Source organism: Aquarana catesbeiana, linkage group LG12 (genome assembly GCF_042186555.1).
Source record: "Aquarana catesbeiana isolate 2022-GZ linkage group LG12, ASM4218655v1, whole genome shotgun sequence".
Classification (NCBI taxonomy): Eukaryota; Metazoa; Chordata; class Amphibia; order Anura; family Ranidae; genus Aquarana; species Aquarana catesbeiana.
The window spans coordinates 35,335,622-35,359,004 of NC_133335.1; the positions used below are offsets into that span (position 1 = coordinate 35,335,622).

At 40.5% G+C, this 23,383-nt stretch overlaps 1 protein-coding gene across 2 annotated transcripts in view; it reads right to left on the reverse strand.

Annotated features, from left to right (window-relative positions):
- The window catches only part of ZNF831 (zinc finger protein 831), a 216,170-nt gene extending 193,875 nt beyond the window's left edge, over window positions 1–22,295 (reverse strand). The window contains exon 1 of one of the 2 annotated variants that reach the window (XM_073607550.1): window positions 22,164–22,295. The gene's annotated coding sequence lies outside the window, so the exon portion shown is untranslated. The remainder of the gene's footprint in view (window positions 1–22,163) is intronic. The other variant, XM_073607552.1, reaches the window with a different exon arrangement.
- Window positions 22,296–23,383: the final 1,088 nt, after the last annotated feature.

A 23,383-nucleotide genomic window follows, 5' to 3' on the forward strand; every position in this document is an offset into this window, starting at 1 on the left:
TCGCCCTTGTAGCCTGATACTGGGAGGAGGTGTCCAATGATTCAGGGACTTTGCAAGTACAGACCCGAGTGGAGGATCTGGGTCACTGTTGCAGTTGGCCCCTGTGCACTAATACTAAGGCTTGCCTGGCCTGGAATTTGGCTTATGGTGCCCAAGTGCTGTCCATTTCCTGAGCTATTGCTGAAGTGTTGTTCTAAGAAGTAGCTACAGAATGAAGAGTGTTCAGTGATCTAGAGTATCCCACAGCTCTTGGTACCCAATACAAGTTGTCCAGCAACAAATACAAGAAAAAAGGCAACCCTAGACTATTCATTGAGCCAGAAGAGTGAATGTTGCTGTGTGCCTGTCTGCCAGTGCACTAGTGGAAGAGGAACCTGTGGCAAATCAGCAGGCCCTTTGGGGGGTGAGCGCTACATATATAACTGGATACAGAGCTGCATTAAGCATTAAGCTAACATTCTCCCCTATACCTGGTGGCACCAGATATTTAACAGGGGCTCTAATAGGGAGCGGAGTAAAAGTGTGTATAGTGAGGGTTCTCCCTTCAAAAGAGCCTGTCACTTTGCCTTGGATTGCCAGCTATGGGTGTCACATTCCCTCATCAAAGGAGTAATGTATTTCTTATGCAAATATGAGTCCAAAGTTTCAATCAGATGGAACAGCTGGAAAGGAGGTAACTACCACTGTGCTGTCTCTATAGCTTACCCACAGTACTCTGGCAATCCTTTGTCATATATTCATTTAAAACAAAGATAATTCAAGTGGTTGGTAATCCACTTTTACTAAATGCTGCCATCCTCTCTGTACCATTATAAGACGTTTCCCTGTGCCTATGTTCTGTAAAAAAAACTGCCAAATTGTACCTGCATGAGCTCCACTCCAGGGGCTCAGCTGATTCCTCTTCTCCCTTGTCTCTACAACTCACGGCTGCAGTGGGCGGGGCCGAGCCCTCCCGCGGACATCAGCCGGGGAGGAGGGGGGGGGCGATAGTTGCGTGTCAGCTGAGCGGCAGGTGCCGCGCTCATATAGGTACAATTGGGCATATTATTTACAGAACACAGGCACAGGAAAACTATACTTTTGTACATCATCTGTAAACGTCTTGTACAGAGAGGATGGCAGCACTTAGTAGCAGATTTGAGATCAGCAGAAACACGGGGGGGGGGGGGGGGCGGGCACTGGTACAGGCAGGGAGGGGAGGGGGAAGAGGACACAGGAGAAACAGACGAAGTACAGATACAGGAAAGCTGCAGAGAGCAGGGCTGCGGCTGACGGAAGCACGCAAACAGACCACAATGTCAGGGCTCAGCAGCCATGATTATCGTGGTCTGTTTGCAGAGGGGAGGATATAGCCAGGCAGACTCAGCCAGGTTTTTTGGGGTATACAGGGGGCCAAATGACACAGCACAAGCACTGTGCCGTATAACATGCTTTAAGAGAAAAGGATCTTTTTTTTTCTTTTTTTGGGTTTACAAACTTTTTTTAAACAAACATTTTTTTAAAAAAAAACATAAAAATCTAAACACACAGCTCAAAATCTGCTACAATCTTTCAGCTGCCATGTAGAGAAAATAAGCATATCACTAAACAATTTACAAGGCTCACAAGATTTTTCCCGCTACTTTCAAGTAGTTTTCTCTGCATGGTTCTCTGGAACCAGGTAATTTTGAGAAGAGGAGATCCCTGTTGAATAAATCTTGAGAGTTTCATCAAGGCAAAACAAGTTATTATGGAAATATTATACTTGTGATGTTTATTTTCCTCTTAATATATCACATAAGGAGAAGTCAACACAATTTTTCTTTAGCAAACTGACTAAAGCAACACTATAAAATGCTAACTACTTACAATAAGTCCCTCTCTCCAAAGCTAACGTCCACCCACTTTCGATCCTGTACCTGCCACTTTGTAAATAACCAAACAATGCTAGGAAGAATTACCTGCTTTGATAGTGACCATAACATCAGAATGCAACTGATGGATCATAAGGTGAGGTAAGAAGTTTGAGATGACAAATTTATCACCTTGGTAGGAACATCCCTGACTGGACAAGGGCTCTAGTAGAGAGCAGATTATTGACCATCTTCAAATGAAATTCTAGGGAAATTACATGAGGTATCCAAAGGGTGTCAGAAAAAAAAGTCTCATCTTGCTGTTGACTCACTCTAATTTTCTTTACAGCATTCCTCTTATGAATTTGGTACTGCTTGCTAAATCCCTTTTTTTTGTATGCTTTTTCTTCAAAAAGCCCTGAGCCTGTGATAATGCACAGCAAGTGTTCCCAAGGTCATGAATTGCCCTTCTCACTACCCAAAGGAGGGAGCACATCACAAACCATATAACAAGAGGCTGCATGACCTCTCAGTGACCATTAAGGGTATCTCTTCTCACAGGGAAATATACTGTTTGTGAGGTGTAGGAAGGATGCTGGACTTAAGAATAGTTTGGATCTTTCTAAATTTGTTTGTTCCTTTTGGAGTAGGTAGCAAATGCTACATGAGAAAGATTTCCTGTAGCTGCTTAAATCTAAGAAGGGACCATCAATATCCTCTACAGATAAAATTATTAATTTGAAACTATCCCATCATAGTTATTACACTCTGGTCAGGTTGCATACATTGGGTCTCCGACAGTCGGCAGTATGCTTTAGATCAGTGATATGCAATTAGCGGACCTCCAGCTGTTGCAGAACTACAAGTCCCATGAGGCATAGCAAGACTCTGACAGCCACAAGCATGACACCCAGAGGCATGATGGGACTTGTAGTTTTGCAACAGCTGGCGCTAATTGCATATCCCTGCTTTAGAGGTTGTGGAATCTCCCACTGGTTTTGGCTTTTTGGTTGGAAGTGAACTGCTTTCTCTCTACTTCCCTTGGCCTACCCAATATCCTACATCCTAAGAACTGTCCACTCTGAATTTTCAGTGATATACACCTTTCTAAACATGACAAAAACCTATTATGTATCTTATATTTTTATGCTAAAAAGGTGATGAAGAAATTGCATATTACATATTTCCTTATTATTAGTTGTCTAGTTACCTCACAAATATCTAATAATGCCTCTATCCTGGTTATGCTGGTTACTTTGAGCTCACTCTTGTAAAAGGAATGTTATTGTTAACTGACCAGGATGTGGCCAAGCCCACTTTCTCCTTTACGATTGGCCATTTCCTTGCATTCAAGCTCTATATTACCACAACCAAAACAGATAAGATCTCAGTCTCGTCTCCAGAGCTGCATCATATATCATGCAAGCGTCTGGTCTGATTAGCTGGCCATGCCTTTACGGGGACTCCATGGCTAAACAGCATCTTTAGTTAAGTATTATTGTTATAATTGTTTATATTATCTGTGTCTGTCAATACTTTTAATAAATGTTTAATAGATTACAAATTTAATAAATTGCACCTCCCCTCTTACCGACCCCACTCTCTTGTTGAGGAATAGATGGATAATTGGACTCTCAGCCTCTACAGAATGCACCTGCGCCCGTAATACTGAGTAGAAAACCACCAATCCTTGTTCTGCATAGGAGAATTACTAAATCCTAATGCAAAAATACAAAGTTCCAGAATTATAAAAACAGAAAACAGTTATTGATTGATACAAAAAACTATTATTTTGCCAATATAACAGAAATTTTCAAATCGTTTTATATTTAGTAATATTTGGAAATTGATCACTTCATGTGTTGGATGGGTTTTTGAATCCACCCTGGTTGAATAGAAGTGAACAATTTTTGAGTGATCAATTCCCCATATTAATTGATCAGCACCAATGTCCCTTTATAATAAAAAAGGAGAAAACACCCCTAAACGGGGAATATATGTGACTTTCTGGGTGCTATTCATATACTCATCAACAACAGTTATGATAAATATACAAATATTTTATTTATACACATGTACAGAGGGGAAAGAAAACAGTATATAAAAATACATATACATTTCTTCTATACAAAAGATACCACAATTGTTCTACATGTTTCACCTTACGGCTTCTTCAGGAACGTGTGTGGATACTCTTGTCTAATAAATAAGAATACAAGAGTTATAGATACAAATTTTCATGCTCTTAGAACAAAGCATTTTCAAAAAGGTTGGTTCAAATTTTATTAAAGGACATGTAGCAATACCTGGATATCTACGGAAACCTCAAACTAGTAACTCTGAATTCACTTGTAGAATGATCAGAGTGTATGCACAAAAAGGTGACATCAGAGCAAATCATCGGGCACAGAATGCTAACCCCCAGAAAAATTACCTCAAAACCTGCCAAGGTCTCCAAAGTGGATAATATTTCTCTGCCTTGTGTATTGACTTTGACCAAAGTCTAATTACCTGTAAATAATAATAAATTAGTATAAGTGTTCGATCATCAATATCTATTGCTTTATATTAAAAACTTTTAATATGAAAGAAAAAGAAAAAGTTTTTTGCTTACATAACGTGTAGTTTGAGTCATATATTCAGGAGCCACATTCCTAGATGGTAAGCACTGCAAAAGTTTGGACTATCGTTTTCAGAGTTGGTGCTTTCATTTACCAATCTAATTGAAAAGCAGTAAATGATTTATGTCAAAATGGGATAAAATATGACCTTCCCTTAGATTATGTGTTGGCTATATAATAATCATTAGTGTATCTAGTTTGTATATATAGTTACCTCATTCATAGGCAGATATTGTTTAAATTTTATATGTAGAAAATCCAATGATTAGAAAGTTCTATTTGAGCCATACTTGATCGCAGAGTCTGCCAACAAACACACATTGGGTAAGTACAAGTATTGTTCCTTTATAGATGTTTTTCCCAAGTTTGCAATAATGTAACAGCAATATTTACCGAAGTAAACAAATATACTTTATTTCTCTTGGCACTTCGGTAAGTATTGATGTTACATTATTGCAAACTTGGGTAAAACATTTATAAGGAACAATACTTGTACTTACCCAGTGTGTGATTGTTGGCAGACTCTGCTATCAAGTATGGCTCAAATAGAACTTTCTAATCATTGGATTTTCTACATATAAAATTTAAACAATATCTGTCTATTAATGAGGTAACTATATATACAAACTAGATACACTAATGATTATTATATAGCAAACACATAATCTAAGGGAAGGTCATATTTTATCCCATTTTGACATAAATCATTTACTACTTTTCAATTAGATTGGTAAATGCAAGTACCAACCCTGAAAACAATAGTCCAAACTTTTGCAGTGCTTACCATCTAGGAATGTGGCTCCTGAATATATGACTCAAACTACACATGTTATGTAAGCAAAAAACTTTGTCTTTTTATTTCATATTAAAAGTTTTTAATATAAAGCAATAGATATTGATGATCGAACACTTATACTAATTTATTATTATTTACAGGTAATTAGACTTTGATCAAAGTCAATACACAAGGCAGAGAAATATTATCCACTTTGGAGACCTTGGCAGGTTTTGAGGTAATTTTTCTGGGGGTTAGCATTCTGTGCCCGATGATTTGCTCTGATGTCACCTTTTTGTGCATACACTCTGATCATTCCACAAATGAATTCAGAGTTACTAGTTTGAGGTTTCCGTAGATATCCAGGTATTGCTACATGTCCTTTAATAAAATTTGAACAAACCTTTTTTGAAGAGCATGAAAATTTATATCTATAACTCTTGTATTCTTATTTATTAGACAAGAGTATCCATGCACGTTTCTGAAGAAGCCATAAGGCGAAACATGTAGAACAATTGTGGTATCTTTTGTATGGAAGAAATGTATATGTATTTTTATATACTGTTTTCTTTGCACTCTGTACATGTGTCTAAATAAAATATTTGTTTTTTTATCATAACTGTTGTTAATGAGCATATGAATAGCACCCAGAAAGTCCAATATATTCCCCGTTTAGGGGCGTTTTCTCCTTTTTTATTATAAAGGGACGTTGGTGCTGATCAATTAATATGGGGAATTGATCACTCAAAAATTGTTCACTTCTATTCAACCAGGGTGGATTCAAACACCCATCCAACACATGAAGTGATCAATTTCCAAATATCAATAAATATAAAATTATTTGAAAATTTCTGGTATATTGGCAAATTAATTGTTTTTTGTATCAATCAATAACTGTTGTTTTCTATCTGTTTTTGTAATTCTGGAACTTTGTATTTTTGCATTGGGATTTAGTAATCCTCCTTTGGAGAACAAGGATTGGTGGTTTTCTACTCAGTATTACGGGCGCAGGTGCATTCGGTAGGGGCTGAGAGTCCAATTATCCATCTATTCCTCAACAAGAGAGTGGAGTTGGTAAGAGGGGAGGTGCAATGACTGGCTATTGTGGTAAATAGTGGGAGGGATTCATAGCTGAAGTTAAAAAAGCAAGAGTCAAAGGTGAAGCCTCAGAAGAAGATGTCAATAAATTTTTCCTTGGACTACAAAGGCTTGTGGAAAAAAAGACTTGCCTTTTTTGGCACAAGGAATTTTTTGAACAATATATAGACAATAACATAGTCCCATGGGGACTTCGTATACAATTATTTCCCAATATAAGAAAGGTTGAACCAAACATTAAAGAGGCATGGGAGGCTAATTTTCAAGCCTGCTCCATAAAAATGATGCAGATCTTATGCGGTCAATACTGCATAGATATAGAGAATTTAGATACAGAAATACAAGAATGGCAGGACAACCATTGTAACACAACCCTGCATGAGGGGTATATTGACAGTGAGAAAAAGCTAAAAGAGCATTTAACTAAATATGCTACAATTCTCATTAAAACCAAAGAAACCAAGTTTTCTAGAGACAAGAAAGCATATGATAATGGTCAAGCCTATAAGTGGCTACAACAAGGACCACAACGCAAAAAAACTTTTGGAAATCGAGATTTTCCACCAATTAATCTCGATAGAGTAGAGTCTGACTCCTCCTCTGCTTCCTCAGCATCCTATGTTTCTATAGGCCTCCGACAGGAGGAAACTATTGACATATCGAAAAAAAGAAAAAAATGAAGGTGATAGCAGCATACAAGGATTATCATGGTCACATTTTCTATTAAAAGACAAAAGATCGCGCTCCCAGCATTCGCAACAGCATTCTACACTGACATTGAACTCTGGGAATGCCCATAACAATACCAGTGTCATTATTGTCACCGGTTGCGGGTGTAAGCTCAGTCTCTACACCAACAGGCCCATTAGTACAACAGGTGGCCGAATCCAGTAATTCAGGGCTAAATAATAGCTAAATAATACACTAGGTATATGTACTGCACCTATTTTGAATACAGGAACCACACATAAGTCTAGGAGAACACCAGCAGCCACAACGGCCATACGCACTACTAGTCAAGTGTCAAAGTAGTAGGCTGGGAGAACTATGATATAGTTAATTTATCATCCTATCCTTTATCTGAGGACCAACAGACAGTATTGCGTTTAGGCCTCACCTTCTGTCCTCATGGAGAGGCAGACAAATTTGAACTAGTAAAAGATCTGCACTTGTTTGCAAGACTACCAATGTATAAGGTCTTATAAGATAAAGATCATAATACCAATAAACTCCCAGAATATGACAATTCAGTCCTAAAAGATGTCACCATAGAGGAACTTAAAGCATTCCAAGACCTAATGGAACTTTGGGATGAGAGTAACCCAGAGGAGGAAGGTTGGACCTACAAGGTGCCTGGAGTCAATCCAGGCATTTTAGTTCATTCTAGATTTTGCAAACCTTTTTTTGTACTACCTAAAACATATAAACTTAAATCTAGATCATTCCCGGTCCTGCAGGGCAACCCCAATATTTGGGCTTTTGTTCTCCAGGTAACAAAAGAAATTGAAGCCACCAATTGGAAATCGGGCCCCCTCCCCAATTTGCCTTCGAATTTAAAACGAGCGTTTAACTCTCTTCGCAATAATGACGGTATAGTAGTCAAACCCTCGGACAAAGGGGGAAATACCATCATTATGAACAGGGAGGGCTATGAACAGATGTGCTACGATATAATATATAACAAACAGTGGTACAAACCTGTACCAGTAGCATTTGTATCAGCCAGTATCAAGCAATATATGAACATTCTCAACCGAGCCTACATAGCTAGAACCATAGATGAGAACACTTTAAAATTTTTGAATGTAGGAAACCCGCGTACACCAACTTTCTATGCAATGCCCAAGGTGCATGAGGGAATATTGCCACCTTCAGGGCGTCCAATCATATCAAGTTATGGTTCTTTAACTGAAAATGTCAGTAGAATCATAGATGAATATCTATATACACATGTGAGGTGTTTGTCCTCACATGTGAAAGATACCATAGATTTACTGATAATAATAGATGGATTACAAATACCTAAAGGGGCATGGCTAGTTGCGATAGACATTGAAGCACTGTATAATTCTATTCCACACATAAAAGGTACACAGGTAGTATGCAGTTTCCTTGAGGAAAGGGACACTGATTCCCGCAAATATAACAACTTCATTATTGAGATGTTGGAATTTATTCTTTCAAACAATGTCTTTGTTTTCAAGCAGGCCCACTACCTCCAGATACAGGGTGTGGCTATGGGGGTGGGCTGTGCCCCCTCATATGCCAATCTGTATCTGGGGGGTGGGAGCATGATTTATTTTCACAAGAAAAAACGAATGTTAACCTGAACAATGTAATGACCTGGCATCGTTACATAGATGATGTTTTGATGGTTTGGGCAGTATCAAAAGATGAGCTAATAGAGTTTTTGGAAAACCTGCAAAATAATGTTTATAACCTCAAATTCACATACAACTATAGGAAAAAAATCACTTTCCTGGATGTAGAGATCTTTGTGAATGAAATTGGTAATCTAAACTCAACCTTCTACAGAAAACCAACTGCTAGAAATACTTTGTTACATGCTACTAGTTCACATCCTAAACCACTAGTTAATAGTATCCCATACAGTCAGTACCTCAGAATAAAACGTAACTGCACCCAAGAGGAAGACTTTAAGAAAGAGGCACATCACCTATATGAATGGTTACTGGTAAGGGGCTATACCAAAACATGCCTACAAAAGGCATATAATAAGGTAAGATTGTTCGATAGAAATACATTAATTTACAAACCTAGAAAGGATAACAAAGAGAATTCAACCAGGATTGTAACTAGATATAATAGACAACATGAAAAGATTTGAAAGATTTATAAAAAAATTCTGGTACCTCCTTACAGCAGATGACAAAATTAATAAATATGTTAAAGTTTTCCCCGAGATTACCTTCAAAAGATCACGTTCTATTAAGGATACCATGGTGTCAAGTCATTACACAGCCAGTGGGTCAAATCAGAAAGACAGATTAGGTACATAACCCTGCAATGGATGTAGCGATTGTCGCTACATTCTGCGAGGTGAAAACATAGATCTCCCAAATGAGGCCGTCTGGGCACCGAAACGGAGTTACATGTCAAACGATTTGAGTTGTTTACCTTATGAAATGTCGCTGTGGTGCATTTTATGAAGGGAAAACTAAACATATTTTTTTTCTGTAGGATTAGAGACCATGTGTCAGCAATATCAAAACATAAAATGGAAACTCCCATTAGCAGACAAATGGGTCTATATCACAACCACAACTTGAAGATGATTGGATTTCATGCCCTGGAACACATTCCCCCACATGATAGGGATGGAGATGCTGACAAACAACTTCTCCAATTGGAAGCCAAATGGATTTATCTTTTGCAGGCTACAAGATATCCAGGCCTGAATGAGGGCATAAGCTATAAGCCATTCCTGTAAGCCTTACAGAGCCTGCAAATAGTGATATGCCAATGGCCTATGCAGGGTTTCTTTGCGCCTCTCTTGTTGATTTCGTATTTGGATCAAAGTTCTCCTGGATGCCCTGTGCCCGTTTAGCTGTTGGAACACTATCCACTACATGGTGGTTAGTAAGGTTGAATAAAGACACCAGTCCATCGAGTTCAACCTGAGTGAGTGTGGGTGCGTGTCTACAATTATCCCTATTTTTTTCTTTTTATTTAAGGTACCCACATAGCACTGTGTCAATTTTTACGCAGTGCTCCACACATATATCGCACACTCACATCAGTCCCTACCCTCAAGGAGCCCATAATCCAAGGTCCCTAACATTAATATACTAGGGCCAATTTTGGACAGAAGCCAATTAGCCTACCAGCATGTCTTTGGAGTGTGGGAGGAAACCGGAGTGCCCGGAGGAAACCCACGCAGGCACAGGGAGAACATGCAAACTCCAGGCAGGTAGTGTCGTGGTTGGGATTTGAACCAGCAACCCTTCTTACTGCTAGGTGAGAGTGCTACTCACTACACCACTGTGCTGCCACTAGAGGGAGGATGCAGCACTGCTTTAATGCGGTTTTGCACGCCCCTCTCATGTTTTAACCAAAAAAATTTTTGGGTATAACATGAAAATTAATAATATTGTATGTGTGAGGAACTGTCATTTTTTTACAATGTGTAATTTTGATACAACATGTAGTCTTTTTCAATATGATTGTATTTATTTAGAACTGTATGCGATGCCTGAATGTCCACGGAACCTCATAGCATGCGTTTTCTTATTGCCTGCAGCAACATATTTATCAATTTTCTTAGTTTCCCTTTTCTTTTCATTTTTGCTTATTTTTACATATATTTCACATTTATTTATATTTTTTCAATGTTCATTTTATGGCATTCATTAATATGTATGTTCTTTTTTTTTTTTCTTTATCCTTTTCTTTTTCCTGTTTTTTCTTCATAATTTTGTTCAATTCAGAGCCATCCTCGGCCACAACCTCTGCATCTTGCCTCCCTGCCAGGCAGTGGTCACCTTAATGGACGCCTAGGGGCATACATCAGTACGGCCTGGTATCGGCCTGTGATGAACCCCTGTGGAGACAGGAGTGCTATGTATGTCCGAAATAGTGGTGACGTCTTTACCGAGGGCCGCGCCCACTGTTCCCATTGTGATTGACAACAACAATACCTGTTGCCTTAGTCACCGGGAAGCACGCACACGTCGGGGATGATTGTATTCATTCCCCACGTCAGCAGGCGTCCATCTGTCCCAGGTTTGCCTGTGGAGGAGGCGTCTTCCCCTCCACATGCACGTCCGGGACTGCGTCATGAGCAGTGTGACATCATGTGTCGCGCCACTCATGACGCTTTAGTGGGGCATATAAATAGACCCACGTGGCAATACACAGTCCGCAGGGTCTTCCAGGAGCCACATTACCTCTCAACACTGCAAATAGGTAACAAATGTACTTTATTTCTCTTGGCACTTCCGTAAATATTGCTGTTAGATTACTGCAAACTTGGGAAAAACATCTATAAGGAACAATACTTGTACTTACCCAATGTGTGTTTGTTGGCAGACTCTGCGATCAAGTATGGCTCAAATAAAACTTTCTATTCATTGGATTTTCTACATATAAAATTTAAACAATATCTGTCTATTAATGAGGTAACTATATATACAAACTAGATACACTAATGATTATTATATAGCCAACACATAATCTAAGAGAAGGTCATATTTTATCCCATTTTGACATAAATCATTTTCTACTTTTCAATTAGATTGGTAAATGCGAGCACCAACTTTTAGTCCAAACTGATAGTCCAAACTTTTGCAGTGCTTACTATCTAGGAATGTGGCTCCTGAATATATGACTCAAACTACACATGTTATGTAAGCAAAAAACTTTTTCTTTTTATTTCATATTAAAAGTTTTTAATTTAAAGCAATAGATATTGATGATCGAACACTTATATTAATTTATTATTATTTACAGGTTATTAGACTTTGGTCAAAGTCAATACACAAGGCAGAGCAATTTTACCCACTTTGGAGACCTTGGCAGGTTTTGAGGTGATTTTTCTGGGGGTTAGCATTCTGTGCCTGATAATTTGCTCTGATGTCACCTTTTTGTGCATACACTCTGATCATTCTACAAGTGAATTCAGAGTTTGAGGTTTCCGTAGATATCCAGGTATTGCTATATGTCGTTTAATAAAATTTGAACAAACCCTTTTGATAATGCTTTGTTCTAAGAGCATGAAAATGAAGAAACGTATATGTATTTTTATATACTGTTTTCTTTCCCCTCTGTACATGTGTCTAAATAAAATATTCAATTTTTTTTATCATAACTGTTGTTGATGAGTATATGAATAGCACCCAGAAAGTCCCATATATTCCCTGTTTAGGGGTGTTTTCTCCTGTGTAATTGTGTGTGTGTGTGTGTGTGTGTGTGTGTGTGTACAAAATTAATTTCCCATATCCCCTTATATTGTTTTCGCTAAGTTGCACTTCCAAGAGTCTTTTAAAACTACCCAAACAAATTTAGCGCTTGTAGTTGTTCCTCGTAATTGAGGTCCTTCAGTCCCCATATTAATTTAGTTGCCCTTCCCTGGACTCTCTCCAGTTCCAGCACATCCTTTCTGAGGATTGGTGACCAGAACTGGACGGAATACTCCAGATGCGGCCGAACCAGAGTTTTAAAAATTGGCAGAATAATCGTTTTATCTCTGGAGTAAATTCCTTTTTTAATGCATGCTAATATTCTGCTGGCTTTGGTAGCAACTGCTTGACACTGCATGCTATTTCTCAGTCTGTCTTCTACTAGGACCCCTAGATCCGTTTTCATCCTGGAAGCCCCTAGGGGTTCTCCCCCTAAAGAGTAAATTGTGTTTATATTTTTACCCCCCAAGTGCATTACATTTACCAGTGTTAAACTTCATTTGCCATGCAGTAGCCCAGAACAATAATTTATTCAGGTCCTCTTGTAAAGTTTCTATATCCTGCTGTGTTGTTATTGCCCTGCATAATTTTGTGTCGTCAGCAAACACTCAGATTGAGCTATTTATGCCATCCTCTATATCATTTATAAATAAATGAAACAGAATTGGTCCCAGAACAGAGCCTTGGGGTACCCCACTAACCACTCTAGACCATTCTGAGAATAAGTTATTTATCACAATCCTTTGGAAACGCCCCCGTAGCCAGTTTTCTATCCAGGTACTTACCCTATGGTCCATGCCTACAGACCTCAGCTTGTAGATTAAGCGATTGTGGGGGACTGTATCAAATACTTTTGCAAAATAGAGATACGCTACATCCACTTGCCTACCTTTGTCCAGATGGAAGCTCACTTCCTCGTAGAAGGTTAATAGGGTGGTTTGACAAGAGCCACCTTTCGTAAACCCGTGCTGATTACTGCTGATGCTGTTTTCATCAGTAAATTCTTGGATATGGTCTCTTATCATCCCCTCAAATAGTTTACAAACTACCAACATTAGACTGACAGGCCTATAGTTCCCTGTGTAGCACCCTCTACCTAGTGTAGGTGCTAGAGTGAGATTTTGTTTGTAGAACAGGTAAATTTAGGCAGGCCTAGCTAAAAGCAGTGCAGCCAGGAGGGCTGGTGAGTGACAGGCACAGTTGGTAGAGCTAGGGAGACATTCCGGAGCAGACTGGGAGTGTGCAGTCTGAGATGGATGTAGAGCCAGCAGGAGAGACTGTGATGTCATGGGTAGTGGAGTCGTGCAGCTGCAGTCAGGAGGGCTGGCAGGGCCTGAAGAGGACTCACTGGGAGCAGTAGTCCACCATAGGACAACTAGCACTAAAAGACTTTTCTTCCACTATTTGTTGCTACACTAAGGGGCCCGTGGTGCCTGCCTGCAAATGGCAGTTGCTAAGGCCTGACTGAATCAGAGTTGGGCCTAACATGTGCTAGCTGTGCCCGGAACCAAGTATTGTACAGGAGAGAGAGGAACAGTCTACAAATAAGCATAGTGCTGGAGGAGACTAGATCTCTAGAAGTGTAAATAGAGGTTCCCACTGATCATCCTATTGATTCTATTATTGATTCTGGGCATCCCATAATTTCCCTTACCCTATCCAAGTTCAAAATCCCTCAAGAAAATACAAAACAAAGTTAACAGACTATTCAGTGACTGTGTGCTTGAGAAAGTGAATGCCGGGCTGGGCAGCGTGGCAGACGGACTACAGCTTTCAGCAGCCCCTACAGGGGTACCGCTAGACCTGGAATGGTTTTCTGCCCTTTTTTGAATATTGGTAGCACGTGGGCTGTTTTCCAATCAGCTGGTACCAATCCTGTCAGTATGCTGTCCATGAAGATTAGAAATAGCAGTCTGGCTATAACCTGACTTAGTTCTTTAAGGACTCTCGGGTGTAAGCCATCAGGTCCTGGTGATTTATTTATGTTAAGCTTTTCTAATCCTTTTTGGTCTCTGGCCTCTGTTAGCCATGAGGGTAGATCCTGTGACGTGTTACTAACAATACTATCGTGGTCGGTACACCCCTCCTTTTCCTGTGTGAAGACTGAGGAGAAGAAAGCATTTAGCACAGCTGCCTTCTGCTTGTTATCTGTAACCACCTTCCCTTCTTCGTCCTTTATGGGGCCCTTTTTTTGTTCAGTCCTCGCCTTTTTACTGTTAATATATTTAAAAAAACTTCTTGGGATTATTTTTACTCTCCTCCGCTATGTGTCTCTCATTGTCTTTTTTAGCCGCTCTGATTGCGTTCTTACACCTCGCATTGCATACCTTGTATTGTTGGAATGCTGACACTGACCCCTCCGCTTTTAAAAGCCATTTTTTTGTCCTTCATAAGACATTTTACGTTTTGGTTCAGCCACCCAGGTTTAATCTTCGTTCTTCTATATTTATTACCCCTTGGAATGCACTCAGTGTTCAATGTTTCAAGGATTTGTTCCCACTTCCCACCTCCCCCCCCGCCCCATCACTGATGTCATTCCGCTCTGCTACTCATAAATCATTCCTGATACATAGACACCCCCCCTCCTACCCTCCCTGTCCTTCCGATACAAGGAATACCCCTGGATGTTTGCAGCCAGGCATGTGAGCTGTCAAACCAAGTTTCTTTTATTCCCATGAAGTCCACATCCTCCTTATGCAATAGCAGCTCCAGTTCCTCAATTTTATTGACTAGGCTCCTGGCATTTGTAAACAATCCCCTGAGTTTTGTATTGGTGCAAATTTCTTTTTCCATATGCTTTCTCAGGCTTCGTTTTTAGTTTTGTAACACTTTAACCCCGGGATTAGATGTTAAGGATATAATATCACTAGTGTTTCCACTAATCCCCTCTGTCCTTTGCTCACTGACGGTTATTGCTACCTCTATACCCCCCCACCCCAAACACCTAGTTTAAAAGCCCCTCCAACTTTGTGGCCATCTTTTTCCCAATAGAGCTGTACCATCCCCATTAAGGTGCAAAAGTAAGTCTTTACTAAAGAGCCAGTACCTGAGAAGTGAGCCCAGTTCTCCAGGAACCTGAACCCCTCTTTCCTACATCAATTCCTTAGCCACTTGTTCAGTTCCTTGATCTCCAGCTGCCTCTCTGGTAAGGCTCAAGGCACAGGTAGTATTTCAACGAAAACCACCTTGAAGGTCCTTCTCCTCTGCAATCTATACACTGGGGTGAGAACCTCTGCGGGAATCTAGGATGGAAAAGGACCTGGGGGTCCTAGTAGATGATAGGCTCACCAATGGCCTGCAATGCCAAGCTGCTGTTAACAAAGCAAACAGAATATTGGCATGCATTAAAAGGGGAAGAACTCTGGGCACCAGTCCTCAGGAAGGATGTACTGGAAATGGAGCGAGTACAAAGAAGGGCAACAAAATTAATAAAGGGTCTGGAGGATATTAGTTATGAGGAAAGGCTGCAAGCACTGAACTTATTCTCTCTGGAGGAGAGACGCCAGAGAGGGGATATGATTTCAATTTAAAAATACCATACTGGTGACCCCGCAATAGGGATAAAACTTTTTTGCAGAAGGGAGTTTAACAAGACACATGGCCACTCATCAAATTTAGAAGAAAAGAGGTTTAACCTTAAACTACGTAGAGGGTTCTTTACTGTAAGAGCGTCAAGGATGTGGAATTCCCTTCCACAGGCAGTGGTCTCAGCGGAGAGCATCGATAGTTTCAAAAAACTATTAGATAAGCACCTGACAAAACCGCAACATACAGGGATATACAATGTAATACTGACATATAATCACACACATAGGTTGGACTTGATGGACTTGCGTCTTTTTTCAACCTCACCTACTATGTAACTAGTGGGTTACTAGGGAAATAACAGAGGAATTGGCAGGAGCACCAAAGAGAGATGCTCAGATTTGCCCAGCTGCAAAAGCTCAGAGGAGCAGAGTTTGACAAACCAAGCATACCCGTAGTAGCTGTGCCCAGCTGCAATGACTCAGAGTAGAAATGTTTGGAAAAGTGAACAATCTAGCAGTAGCTGTTCTCAGCTGCAAGAGCTTGAGGAAGCAGAGTTAGAGCATATCCGGAATGCCCTCTTGCTAGGGCTTGAAGGAGCATTGTATGGCAAGTGGACCATACAAAGAAAGGTGCCAGCAGCCAGGAGAGACAGGTGTTCTGAAGCGACAGCTAAAGTGCACCAGTAACAGTGCAAGCAGCCAGCAGCAACAGGTGCTGCAAATCAGGAACAATGCTAAAAGGCCTGCAATGACAGGTGGAGCATACCAGGAACAGTGGAAAAAATATATATAAAACACAAAGCGCTGTGATGCTAAATAGCTGATAATTACATATAAAACCAAGTGAGGCTGCTATCAAAAGAGAGTGTTTTCAGAGTCACTTAAAAAGAATAAATAATGATATTTGAAGCGCTTCACAATGTGCATGAAAATGAATATATAAGAATAAATATAAATAGTAAAATAAATCCAGCGGTGAGTAAAAATTCCTAAAAAATCCAGCAATCAAAATAGTGTAAAATTATAAAAAATTAGTGACACCAAATGTGTAAAAAAATTCACATAAAAAATCCACATAAAAATAAATATATAGGGATGTATTCAGAAGGTTCAATTATACAGGTGTAGAATCCTGATTGGTATAGAGCTTTTGATCACTAGCAAAGCTGTTTAAAAACACTTGCTTAATCAAGGTGCTCATTGACCTTCATAGTAACAATGTGCTTTTTGCTTCTATTCACAACCAATGTGAGAATCATAAACAGGCAGATAAGAGAAAAAAACAATCATTGTGCAATAGTTAGGATACCAAGGTACACAGGCAAACTTCAATCCACTCACGTGTGCCTTATAATGATAAGGCATATGCAGGTTTTACTATAGCAGTCAGCCACCTTAGACAGGAGCAGATTCAGTGACTTTTTTCTCTTATCTGCCTGTTTATGATTCTCACATTGGTTGTGAATAGAAGCAAAAAGCACATTGTTACTATGAAGGTCAATGAGCACCTTGATTAAGCAAGTGTTTTTAAACAGCTTTGCTAGTGATCAAAAGCTCTATACCAATCAGGATTCTACACCTGTATAATTGAACCTTCTGAATACATCCCTATATATTTATTTTTATGTGGATTTTTTATGTGAATTTTTTTACACATTTGGTGTCACTAATTTTTTATAATTTTACACTATTTTGATTGCTGGATTTTTTAGGAATTTTTACTCACCGCTGGATTTATTTTACTATTTATATTTATTCTTATATATTAATTTTCATGCACATTGTGAAGCGCTTCAAATATCATTATTTATACCAGGAACAGTGCTAGCATCCAGGAGTGGCAGGTGAAGTGTACCAGAAACAATGTCGGCAGCCTGAAGAAACAGATTGAGCGTGCCTACAGACTGTGTGGACCAGGCTGTGGTAGGGGCACACAGGGCCATCTTACTGAGCGGGCACAACTGGGCACAGCCCAGGGGCCCCAGATGCACATGGGGCCCCATCAGGGCCAGTCAGATCTAGAGCGAAGCTATTGGCAGTGCTAGGATGGAATTGTATACTGCAGCCCTCAAATGGTTGATCGGGAGCCGTTCTCCCAGTGATCACCCCGGTGGAAAAGAGTATGGAAGAAGGGGAGAGCCATGGGTCACCGAGCCGGATAGCATGCTATTACAGCTTACCTTGAAATTGCCTCTGCTATGCTCGCTGTCACACACAGCCCCGCCTCCTCCTAACCCCGTGCCTTTGATAGACAGAATGCAGGCCCAATGCTGGAATATGTTCTGTCTATCACAGGCGCAGGGTCAGGAAGAGGCGGGGCTGTGTGTGACGGCGAGCAGAGTGGAGGGAATTTCATGTAAGCTGTAACAGCATGCTATTCGCGCTCTGTGATCTCGTGGCTCTCCTCTTCCTCCAGTCATGATCCGGCCCACCCTCTCTATTCCTCCTCCCTGGCGAGGCTGCAATGTTGGGCATAGTGAGTCTGCAATGTTGGCACGGTAAGGCTGCAATGTTGGCACAGTGAGGCTGCAATGACAGTGAGGCTGTAATATTGGGCACAGTGAGGCTGCAATGGGGGCACAGTGAGGCTGCAATGTTGGGCACGGTGAGGCTGCAATGTTGGGCACAGTGAGGCTGCAATGACAGTGAGGCTGTAATGTTGGGCACAGTGAGGCTGCAATTTTGGCACAGTGATGCTGCAATGTTGGGCACAGTGATGCTGCAATGTTGGGCACAGTGAGGCTGCGATGTTGGGTACAGTGAGGCTGCAATGTTGGGAACAGTGAGGCTGCAATGTTGGGCACGGTGAGGAGTTATACTTTAATTCTTGAGAGTAGGTGCGGAAATTGGGACAGGATTGTAGGGGCCCCAGAGCATTACTTTGCCCAGGGGCCCATGATGCTGTTAAGATGGCCCTGGGGGCACAGAGAGGCTCAGAAACAAAAGAATACTAGGATAGGCTTATGAAACACGTAGGGGCTTGGCATGACGTGGACATATGTTGCATGGGTGTCTGTCTCATTCTTTAAGGATGCCAGCAAGTAACAGTGCACTTATTGGCCACAGCTGCAACACCTGAAAGTGTATGCAGCCACGTGCCCTGTTAGTGGCACCTCTGGAATGAGAAAGGTAATCAGCTTGTACAAAAATTGCAGTAGAAAAGTGAAAATAATTTCAGAGAGCTAAATGATCATAGATTTCTTACTAATAAAGGTGAAGCAAATATGTTATATCCTCTTAGGCAGAACTTTTATGTTCATAAGTTTTAAATGGCCGACAAATTTTCTAAAAAATAAAGGTTAAAGAAAGTAGGTGCCTAATACATTCCTGTGTATTTATCTTCAGGCCTGTAACTTTGAACTTTGCTTAAAAGATATGTATGGGGTTCAGGCTTTCAGCGGCCAAGCATGTGGGCAGATACCTACTCCATTGTCACGATCTTGCCACAGCCCGCTGTCTGTTGAAAACGGGTCACAGGAGTGCAGAACAAACTGCACTCCTGTGACCCACAGGAGAAATACTGCCAAACAAGCTTTTGCTGTACTTCTCCTTTAATATCCTAGGCCCTTTCTGACATAAGAAGAATGAGGTGTAGGCTGCTAAATAGGAACATCAGTCTCATCCTTTTTGAGCTGATAGCTTGTGATGACTTCTGTTTGGTTAAAGGGTCAACAGTAGCTAACAGAAAGTCTCAAAAGGATTTCTAGAATATCCTACTGACTAATATGCATACCCTACGCCAATGATCTAACACGCAGCGATTAGCTAGAGGTTGTTCTCTAACAACTCCTACACAGCCAAGTATTTGCCAGCTCTCCACGTGGCAGCTCTGGGAATGCCAACACTAGACAGCCACTGCAAAATTTTACAGAGCCCACAACGCACAATGTTCCATGGAGCTAAAGAATGAAAGGCTCACAAGACAAATTTTTTAAGTTTCCTCGAACAACCATCATTCCATGGTTGCTGGCTGGCTGCTATGAGCTATAATAGGTTCCCATTAGCACGTTAAATCACCCTTATGTCCTTTGAGCATTCAGAAGCGCACCGAACCTGCAGGTAATAATAGTAGTCTATGGCTCAGCGCAGTGCACCTTGAAAGCAGTTTGAAAGCAGCCTAGTAACCACTGCAGAACTGATATACCCATTGCTATATACATATATATATATATATATATATATATATATATATATATATATATATATATATATATATATATATATACTGTCATTTTTATAAACTGATCTTTAATTTAATGATTCTTCATTTTCTGATCTCCAGGCATTGTTGGGCACTGGCTGTAGAGATGTTGCTGTCCCAGGCAGAGTGCATTTGGTGTCACTCCGCCTTGGACAGGAGCCGGCACTATAGAACAGTGGTTCTCAACCCTGTCCTTAAGTATCCCCAACAGGCCATGTTTGCAGATTTTCCCTTATCTTGCACAGGTGCTTTAAATAAGAGTCAATAGTTTGGTATTTTGGAAAGCTATTTTATCTAAATTCCCAAAGCATGGCCTGTTGGGGGTACTTGAGGATAGGGTTGAGAACCACTGCTACAGAGGAAGAATCGGCATATGAGGCTCTGATCCCTTCGCAGTTGCATGCTTCCTCTAACCCTGGCTCCATCCAAAACACTGATGCTCTGGGATGGCAGATTGGTAACCTGCCATCAGGGGTTGCCGACCCGCCATCCCAGAGCAGGAGGTCATGTCCCACATCTGAGGGCTCCACTGGTTGGGCATCCCTGGCATAGCTGCTTTCTGAAAAAGTAGCTTGCAGAAGCTACGAAACATCTTACTAACATCTAACTTTATAAAACAAGTCCAGCTAAATGTTTGCAGCACTACCCCTGTAGGAGGTGCTGGATAGGATCCAGAACCTTAGCCCCTCTGACACACCAGGTTGAGTGTACAAACATACAATATCCCTGTAAACTTTTCCTCCTCAGAGGAGCCTCCACCTAACAATTGTACTTCTATTTTCTCCATCAGCTCATTCCCACGGTTATTACTTTTGTATCAATTGACCCTCCCTCTTAGATTGTAAGCTCTGGTGAGCAGGGCCCTCTGATTCCTCCTGTATTGTAATTGTATTGTAATTGTACTGTCTGCCCTAACATTGTAAAGCGCTCCACAAATTGTTGGTGGTTTATAAATACTGTATAATAATAATAAGGATATCTAAACCTAATGACAAATATATATTACAGCTTAACAATCCTTAGATTTGGTAACTACATTCGTTTTTATTTTTCCAGGCTTTTCCCCTTATGTCTATCTGCTGATCCTGTCACTAGCAAACTTCCTGTCATACAGTGACAACACTCACCTGCTGTACTGTATGCATGGAGGAGCAAGATTGTCACTCTAGGCTGCTCTTCTGATTTGGACTAACCCCCCCCCCCCCCCATCCCCTCATTTCCATAACATAGGATGAAGTAGTTCAGTAGTCAACAGAAGAGAACAGAAGAAACTTCTGGCAAGATCTGTACTTGCAGAAAATATATTTAACTTGCAAAAAGTAAACTCAAGCAGCCACCACATTTAAGGTATTGTAAAATGCAATATATGGATTTTTTGTGTGGTTTAGATATACTTTAAGGCATGGGGATACCCTGGCCATGAGTGGCATGGCTAAGGCATGTAAAGCTTCCAGATTCACGCATCACTCGTAATTTTTGGGCTTTTACTGTAGCACCAAAGGGAAGTTGTGACCACCTCAAAAATTATTACTGAACATGGAGATTATCCAACCAGTTGGTGGATATCCCTGTGAGCAGATCCTTATTCAACATTCTTCTATGATCAAGAATAAAGGACCTGAAGTACCACAGGTGTGCTGCAATTAGTTCGTTAGTGAGTCCTGGCTGGATGGGTAGATACAGAATTCTCCAGCAGCCACTCTCAAGGAGACAACTGGCCCATCATTAGTGCCTGTGCAGAAGATCTGGGGACATTCTGCTAATTTTGAATAATTAAACTGGCATATTTTACATGCAACTACTTTTTCTAACTATCATTGACAAACTGCCAAGTTGTCACAAGCCCTTGAGGCTTCCTAGCAAATCTAAATAAAATGTCAAGTATCAAATGTGCTACAATATGACAAAAAAAACTTTAACATACACAGTCTCATTACCCCTTTCTTGTAATGCCAATTAGTCACACGGGCTTACGGTTCCTTTAAGATGAAACCATCATATCTAATGTTCATGCATGGGTTCTAAATGTGTCATCACACTTCCAGGTTTACAGTTATAACAAAGCATGCTCATTTTTATGCCACTAGCCCAAGGCACACAAATACACCTAATGCTCGGAGTGACCAAGCTGTAGCACCCCAGAATTGTGTGCCCATAGTGACAGATTAGGGAATATTGGCACAGAACTCACCAGCAATCGAAGACTCAGCTTGTGATGCTATGTCATGCTCTTCGCTGATTCCTCTCTAAAAAGACACAGCTCTTGCATTATTATTATATATTTTTTTCTGCTTTCATGCAGTTATGCTTTCATCAGTTGTCACGGAAACGCTTTTTTTTTTCCTTTTCCACTTGAATGTCTACATTTCTGTAACCATAGCTACAAGACAACCAAAGAATGTAAAAGTGACAATTACAGGGATCCTGTAAGTTTAAAGATCTCTAATGCACATGCATACAAGTACATATGAACCATGTACGGGGCAGCCTGAGTTATCCATCATTCCTGCTTGCATGACATAGCAATGAAAGCTTCATTTCCTGATCACTCTTGCAGGTATGAAAGTGTGTGTGTTGTCTATAGCAACCAAACGTCCTTCCTTCCTTTATCAGATAAACCACACTTCTGATTGGCAGCAAAGGCAACATGGATGCTCACAAAAACGGTGGTCACTCGAAATGTTCTGGTTTTATGAAAAATCTGTGAGGTCACATCTTATTTTGTAATTTAAAGTGGTTGTAAACTCTTACATATACACAGTGAAGTGATTGGTTTTAGGTGATACACAGAGGTTAAACAAATCATCCTACATAAGTTGTACCTGTCTATCTACAGCCCTTTATTCTCTACACCCGTTCAAGGTGCTGAATTTTAAAGCTTGTCTGCAGGATCAGAAGAAAGGGGCGGAGAGCTGAAATTACACTCTGCAGAGCTCAGTGAGGAGAACTCTGAGAGCTGATTGGAGGGAAGAGACACACCCCCTTCACACAGCACACAGGAACAGGGCTGTGGCTGTCAATCAGCTGGAGGTCCCTCCCCTGTTACATTTTACTCTTGGTGTCAGGAAAACTTCTCAGAAGTGATTCATGCTGATAGTAGAGGAACAAAGCAGCAGACAGAAATGACGTTTGGGGGTTGATTTACTAAGGGCAAATAGACTGTGCACTTTGCAAATTTGTGATTTGCAAATGAGGTAAAGCTTCACTTTGCAAAAAGTACCCAATCACATGCAAGGTAAACAAAAAAAAATGCATTTTTGCTAGCACATGATTGGATGATGGAAGTCAGCACAGCTTTTGCTCATTTACTAAGCTCTGGAGCAACTGCTTTTGCAGAGTGCAACTGCACTTTGCAAAGTGCACAGTGTTTTTGCCTTTAGTAAATCAACCCCATAGTGCTCTTGAGAAAAG